General features: G+C 35.1%; 1 pseudogene; it reads right to left on the bottom strand.

Moving 5' to 3' along the window:
- Positions 1–7,281: 7,281 nt before the first annotated feature.
- On the bottom strand, positions 7,282–7,380 carry LOC132267999 (small nucleolar RNA R71; annotated as a pseudogene).
- Positions 7,381–8,288: the final 908 nt, after the last annotated feature.

Raw genomic sequence — 8,288 nt, 5'->3', positions numbered from 1 at the left:
TGTTCCATTGGCCTAATGATTTTGAATTGATGTATGTAATGACCATGCAATGTTGTTTAACATATGTTAATTAGGGGTCATTTGATTGAGATTTGAAACTTAGAGAAATTAATTAGTTTATTTAATTAATTTCCGTTTCTATAGCGTTAATGATTTAATCATGTGTTTGATATTGGTTATATGTTTAAATCATGATTTTGGACTTGTATTAGATTCATAAGTTTATGCTTTTAATGTTGAAATATATTGTTATAGCGTGTAACGAATTGCACACTGAAGATTTGACATTTGTCATGCCATAGTAGTTGTGGACTTAGTGCATCTATTGTATGTATTTCCAAATTTGGTTGTGCTTGGTAGATAGTTGATTATCTTGTATATTCCTGCTGATATATACGTTGTTGCACAATTTGTTGATTTTGGAAACTTAGAGATGTCATTGTTTGACTATGGCTAGAATATGGTTCTAGTACGGGGGATTGTCCCTCTACAGTCTAAGTGCGCACATAGGGAGGTCAACTATGGGCTAGTAACCCTAAAGTAACCATGGTGTCGGTCTGATCCGGCGTGATGTCCAAGTATCCACTTTGTTTAATTTTGCATTTCATTTTAAGTTGATAACTAGATGATATCGTAACTTGTTGTCGTTTAATTGATTTCCCATTTTGAGTTTCAAGATGTTAACTTTGAGAAATCATGTTTTATGTATTGTATTGAAAGTTCTAATGTTGGTTAAATTGCATCGATATTGTGATTTGTGTTTTGATGTTCAAATGTAGCTTAAGAACGATCCTATAGATTCATTTAGAACATAGACGTTAGGTGGCATGATCCACTTTAGTTGTTTTCGTGTTTTAGATTTCAAGTTGAGGACTTTGAGAATCTACATCTTGTTGCTTTGTATAACATGCTTCTATGTTGTTTAACTTGCATGAATGATGTGATCTATGCTAGAAATGATCTAAGGTAGCTTAGGATGCTCCCTAAGTCTCATCTTGACATAGACGTTAGGTGGCATGAGCCCCCTTTGACTTGTTTCACCTAAAGGTGATCATTTTGTAAAATGCTAGGTCGATGCATGCTCATTTCCTACGAGTAGCTTTATGTTACTCACCCCGAAGTTACTGGGGATTTGTTTCAGGTACGAAGGCTTGGTTCGTGATGCTCATCATTCCTTGGATGACTTGTACCTTTTAAATTTTCATTTCATGCAAATGTTAGCATGAAATGTCATTTTGTAGCCTTGTACATCAAAACTTGTATCTTTGATTCTATATATGTAATGTGTACATAAGTACACTCTTTTCAATGTATTTGACTTGTATGAGTAAAGGCCGTAGGCCAATGGCATCAAATTTGTATTCTATGCATTTTCACTTTCAAGGTTTATTATGAAAATATTGAAAAATGCCCCAAGTCATTGCTTCCCCATGTTTGCATCGAGTGTGGAAATTCCATTTTTATTCTTTCATAGGGTCTCACTAATCATGTTTGAAGTGTGGCCAAGAGTTAAACGGTAATTTGAAATCATTTGTTAATTTTGGTTTTCAAATTTCCCATTTCTTGTTCATTTTATCATTTTTGGCCGTCAGGGGGTCGGATTTTGAGTCGGGGCTTCTCGGGAGCCGCGGACCATTCCCGCATGCTTAGAATCATTATTACACTTGTGTGTGATGAGCGCTAAAAAGTGCGTATTTAAACCCCTTAAGCTTAGGTATTCTAGGACCTTTATCTATCTTACTTTCCCGTTTTAGACTAATTTCATATTATTGTCATTTTCAGGTACTTATCCCCAAAATAAGCTAACTCAGCTAAATAAGAGCATAATTGAAGCAATCTTGAGATGAATCAAAGAAAGGAGCAAAGTAGGAGTAAAAGGAAGCAAGTGGTGGAAATTCAGCAAGATTCGATCGATCTCAGGAAATATTCGATCGATCTAACTTTGATCAATTTCAGCACTTCAAGATGGATCTGAACTATTTTGTCCTTATCCAAAGATCCTACAAAGTTCGATCGATCCAACTTTCTTCTGATCGATCGAAGAGATTCCATCTTATCTAGTTGTACCACTACACCTACCACTTTTGTCTCTTTCCCAAAAATATCTCCAAAATATCTCAGATTTGTCTTTATCCAAAAAGGCGCCACCATAGAGGATCGATCCAGCTTAAGTTTGATAGATCTCAGCTATGTTCGATCGATCGAACTTCCCCAAGTACGAGAAAATTCAATTTTCAGCTTATTAAAAGTTGTCTCATATCCAATATTGGGAAAAATATTGGTGTACGAGCCTAGGTCATTGGGAGTGACATTTGACTTACCTATATAAGGAATATGAGCGACTTTTACAAAGAGACTTTTGACACAATTTCCATATCATATTCTTAATAAGGAAGAAAAGAAGAGAGGAGGCTAGAGACACAAGCTTGGAGTTCTTCCATCAATCAAGAAGATGAGCAATTTCTACCATGGAGTTAGCCCTTGAGGGTTGGAGGACACCATCCATGAGTGGGTAGATATCCTCTTGGGGCTAGAGTTAGCCCTATGTATGCTTTCTACATCTTCATTTACGTATTTTTTAGGGGATTTGTATTGTGATATATGTTTTGACATTTTTATATACATAGATCTTGTTTATTCAATGTTTAATGCTTCCAATTGATCATTTCATTCTATCCATATGTCTATGTATGCTATAATAGATCCATATAGTTTCACATATATTAAATCTAGAATATTTGATTAAGTTTTGAGACTTTTCATTTATTATTTGTCTAGTATTAAGGTTTAATACTCATAGTCGTACCTTGCATGAAATGTACTTGTATTGTGTTGTTAAATCAAGTTATGACATGTTGTATAACATATTTTAAATTGAGGTCATTTGGATAACTTTCAAAATCTAAAGATTTTAATTAAATGAAATAATTAAAATCCATTCAATGGTTCTATGCACTTGATTAAGTTTATAACCTTGTAATCATGATTTCCTTGATAAGTTCCTTCACGTGCATTACATTGACCATAATCGGATAAGTTTTGAAACTTATATTTATTTATTTCCCTTGTATAGAACTTAACTCACATGGTTGTGTCGTGTATGAAATGAACTTGAAACTTGACATTGAACTTGGCCTTGACATGATTCTTGACATAACTTGTTCATAGAACATTTGGATTTGCCATGTAACCTTGATAATTTAATCCCTTAAGTAGATTAAATTCTCTTTTGTGTCTTCCTCGAGTTAATCATGCCTTAACATCATGTATCTAGACTTCCTGTATCTTGGTTTCATTAATGTGCTTAATGAACATGCTCATTTGTCTTGGAATGGTTTATTCACACAAGTGTTGTTTAGTATACAATTGAATCATTAATCTTATACTTGTGGTATTTTTGCATCGATGGATTTTATGTGATATATATCCTAGTTTGTAGGCTATGTAGATGCATACTATGATTTCTTGACATTTCACATGCCATGTTAGTTGAGAATTTAGGGCATGACTTGTATGTTTCTAAAATCTTGGTTGTGCATGAAACGTGTTTAATGCATTACTTGTGACTTAATGTTATCTTGACTTGCACAACTTGTTGATTTTGGAAACTTAGTGATATCAATCAAGATTGACATGGCTAGGACTTGGTTCTAGTACGGGGAAATGTCCCTCTACATTATAATGCGTACTTAGTGAAGGTACCCATGGGTTAGTAGCCCTAAAGTGATCCCAAGATTCCGGTTTCTAAAGTACGCACTAGGGGAAGGTACCCATGGGTTAGTAGCCCTAAAGTGATCCCAAGAGTACGGTTTTAATCCGAGCGATATCTGAGTTTCCACATTGGTTGATTTCACTCTTTAAATTTCAAGTTGTTATTCCTTGAAGATTTAAACTTGTCATGTATGTGAAATGCACCAATCTTATCTCATTGCATAGATTTTATGCTTCATTCGTGATTTAACTCCTTAAATTTTAAGTGTTGTATTTCTTGAAGATTTAAGACTCTTTTCGTGTTATGTGGTAGATTCTACCCATGTTTAAATACATTGATATTATGCCTTGCTCCTGACTCCATGTATCTTCCTTTTCGTGTTTTATGGAATATCCCATCTTTGTTTAATTGCGTAGATATTATGCATTATCCTTGATGTCATGTGTAACTCTTTTCGTGTTATGTGAATGGTTCCAACTTTGTCTAATAGCATAGATATTATGTCATGTTCTTGATTTCATGTATTAACCCTATCGTGTTAATTGGAATGCTCCAATCATATTAATTGCATTGATAATGTGATCCAAGTATTCTAGTATTTTCTTGTCATGTTGTATGGAATCATTCTAAACCTTGCTTAATTGTATTGAAGATGCAATTCATGTTAACCTATGTTCAAGTACCCTTCTCATTGTGTTTTTGGATTATTCCAACTTTGATTTGTTTCATATATGTATATATATATCATGATTCTTATTGTTTATACTCCATGGTAGCTTAGGATGCTCCCTGAGTCTAACATTTGACATAGACGTTAGGTGGCATGATCCCTTTTGAACTATATCATGTTAGTCCTAAAAATCTCTAAGGAAATCGAGTCGATGCATGCTCATTCTCTACTAGTAAACTTGTTTACTCACCCCGAAGTTACTGAGGGATTTGATCAGGTAAGAAGACTTGGCTCGTGATGCTTGTTGTTCAGTGGGATGGCTTCTAGCTTTTCAGTTTCTATTTCATGCAAGTGTTAGCATGAAAATACCATTGTTGTAGCCTTATGTATCAAACTTGTATTCTTTGATTCCATATATGTAAAGTGTGCATAAGTACACTCTTTTCATTGTATTCAACATGTATGAGATGAGGCCGGAGTCCAATGACATGTAACTTGTATTCTATGCACTTTTACTTTCAAAGTCATTGTGAAACCATTGATAAACCACAAGTCTTTGCTTCATAACTTTTGCGTCGGGCATGGAAATTCCATTCTTTCTTTTTCATAGGGTTTCTATGATCATGTACGAGGTGTGGCCAAGGGCCAAACACCATTTCATTCTAGGTATTGCATTGTGGTTTCATTTATAGCATTTTTAGGCATTTTTGGCCGTTGAGAGATCATATTTTGCATTGGGGTTATTTGAAGCCGCGGACCAATGGGACACGTTTTAAATGTCTTTTTACGTTTGCGTGCATGTCCATATTTCACAAAACTATTAAGTTTCAACTTTTGACTTATTTTGAGGCGATTTCATGAATTTTTATGAAAAAATCATCCATATAGGTGTCATTTGAGTTCCTCCTTGTTTCGGTATGTTTTAGATACCTCAATGACTTTTTACGTTTTGTGTTATTGATGCTATAGACCTAAAGATTGTCAAGACATAGTGTTTAATAGAATGCTCTTGTGATTTATTTGATGGTTCATACTCATTTATTGATGGATTGTGTCTCTCCCTTAGTTTAATTTCATGTCATTAGCTTAATTGTAGTGTAGTTATAGTTTAGATGTTAAATGGGAGGACAATCCATGCTTGTTGTTTGATATTCCATACTTATGAAAACAAGTAGCATGTGTCTCTAACCTTGTGATGTGTTTGGGATTGTGAGCTTAAAGAAAGGATTAATGGCTTAGTTAATATATTGTGCTATCAACTATATTGCTTAGACAATATATACTTAATTAGTCATTCATGCTTATTGAAACAACTACACACACACACTATTGTTGCAATACATGTTTCCCCCCTCATTAATCATTCATTAAGGGTGTAGAAAAGTTATGCTTAGTGGTGATCTCTAAACCCCAAGATCTCTCTCTCTTTTATTTTCTCTCTATTGCATTTAATTGTTTACTTTAGTTTAAATTGTATCTTAGTATAATTCAATCACCAACCAATCTTTTAATCACTTAACCTACTAACCCTAATCTCGATTCCACAACCTAATACGACCCACTAATCCCTTGGGACTATCCCTACTCGCCCTAACTATATTTTTAGTGAAAGGTAGTAGTGGCAAATTATAAATGTAAAACTTGGCCAGACTCATCTTAGTCCACTTTGTAAGCTTTGGTCTCACGACACACCAAGTTTTTGGTGTCGTTGTCGGGGATTGAATTGGCAACGCCGTATTTGTGGAATCAATTAGGAATTAGTACTCTTTTGATCGTGTCTTTACTTTATTTTCATTTTCATTTTGGTTACTTATTGTGTTGGTTCTTGTTTTACCAGGTGCATTGAGCTCAAAGGTGAGCAAAGGAGCATTTTAAGTAAGGAGCTAAGCAAAAGTAAGGAAAAAGCTAAAATCTAAAAAAATTTACAAGGCTAAAATTTAATTGAAGTGCTAAAGGACCCATTGTAAGCTCTTTCTTAACTCAACCTCTAGTTAAATCGTTGGCCCGTTTGGAGGCTTGTATTTCAATTCTTAGATAAATCGTGAGCCCACGTGGAGGCAATTTTATTGTTCTTTGCATATTGTTCATAGCATGGGAGTATGGGATCATTGTATGTGGAGGAAGATTGTTGATTGTTGAATTGTTGTGAAGGCGAAGTGATTGTTGATTGTTTGTTACTTGTTTGTGTTGTGCTTGTGCATACATGATCGAAGGTCATTAAATCCTACTCTTGTCCCTCTTAATTTGAATTTAGAATCCATTGTTCGTACACCTATGGGAAGGGGTAATTTTAATCACTCTACTTTTATAATGGAAGTACATAATGAGGACCATGTGGAGGACCTTGGTCACATAGACCAACAAGGTATCCTCCATCCCAATGTGCATCATGATAACATGCAAGTACCATTAGGCATGCCGAGGCCATTCATTCACCCACCACAACAACAAGGCCAAGTTCCATTGGGAATGCCAAGGCCAATGTTTGCTCCACAACCTCCCATAGTTCAAGGCAATCAAGGTGCCCATGTTACACCTCCAATTATTAACCCTCCCCTTGCTTTAAGAGATCACTATGTGCCTAATGAATATAATGCACCCACATGCATTCACCACTATAAAATCAAACCACAAACCATTCAAATGCTTCCTAACTATCATGGACTTCCAAGTGAAGAACCTTACAAGTATTTGGATGAGTTTCTTGAAGTATGTTCCACCGTGAGATACACGAACATGCCGGAAGAGGTCTTAAGGCTTAAACTTTTTCCATTCACCCTTAAAGCAAGGCAAAATATTGGTTTAACAATCTTAAACCTTTTTCAATAACTTCTTGGGCAAATATGCAACAAGAATTCTTGAAGAAGTACTATCCGGTTTCTAAGACCAATGCTATGAGAACCTCAATCCGAGAGTTTTCACACGGGGATGGGGAAACGTTCCATGAGGCATGGGAAAGATTCAATGAATTGCTTAGGAAGTGTTCACATCATGACATGCCCAAATGGCAATTAGTTGAATATTTCTTTGAGAGTTTATCCGATAATTACAAGGGCATGGTTGATACTTCCATTGGGGGCTCTTACATTGATAGGCATGAGGATGATGTGTGGCGTCTTTATGAGAACATGAGTGAAAATTCTTTGCATCGAACTTTATCTTCTAAGAATGGTAGGAATTCAAGTGGAAGGAAGAGTGTTGTCTTTTTGAGTGAAGGCACTTCTAGTGCGCTCGCTCCCAAATTTTTATCATTTGATTTATTTGGAGCTGGCTGGAATTTGCTTCCTAAATCATTACGTGTATGGTGATATTAGTGGATGGGATTTGCCTCCTAAATTGCTTGAGTGTGCACCAAAACTGGCAACCCTTGTTTGTTAGGTGACGAGCTAAGCTACTTTGTTTTGATTAAATTCAAAGTTATTCTTGCAATTTCTCGATAGTTGAGAGTATTTATATTTCTTTTTTGGTTAGGAACTTGACCATTTTGGTTTTTACCCAAAAAGAAAACTTCACCATTTTGGTTGGCATACATCAAGTATTGTGCCATCATGTTTGTTGTTTCACCACGTAATTAAAATTAGGGGTGCAAGTTGGGTTGGCCCAACCCAACCCAATCTCTACCCGAATTCGAGTTGGGTTGGGCCAACCCGAATTACACTCAACATGGGTTGTGTTATAACCCGGATTAAATATTTTCCGACGGGTTGGGTTGGATCGGGTTCACGGGTTGATTTTTTTAATTTAAAAAAAAAATAAAAAAATAAAATTTTATTATTATTATATCTATATTTTTTTACTGTTAAAATTTTTTCATTTTTATTTATTAAAATTTACTGTTAAAAGTGTTTTTACTTCAGATTGGAGTGAAAGAGCAAAAATCTGTTATAAGCATAATATTTTGTAAAA

The sequence above is a fragment of the Cornus florida genome, unplaced genomic scaffold, assembly GCF_030987335.1.
Source record: "Cornus florida cultivar Cherokee Brave unplaced genomic scaffold, ASM3098733v1 CherokeeBrave_3.0.0_Hap2_Chr07, whole genome shotgun sequence".
NCBI lineage: Eukaryota > Viridiplantae > Streptophyta > Magnoliopsida > Cornales > Cornaceae > Cornus > Cornus florida.
The sequence above is the reverse complement of the archived record's forward strand: the minus strand, read 5'-3'. Positions and strand labels throughout refer to the sequence as shown.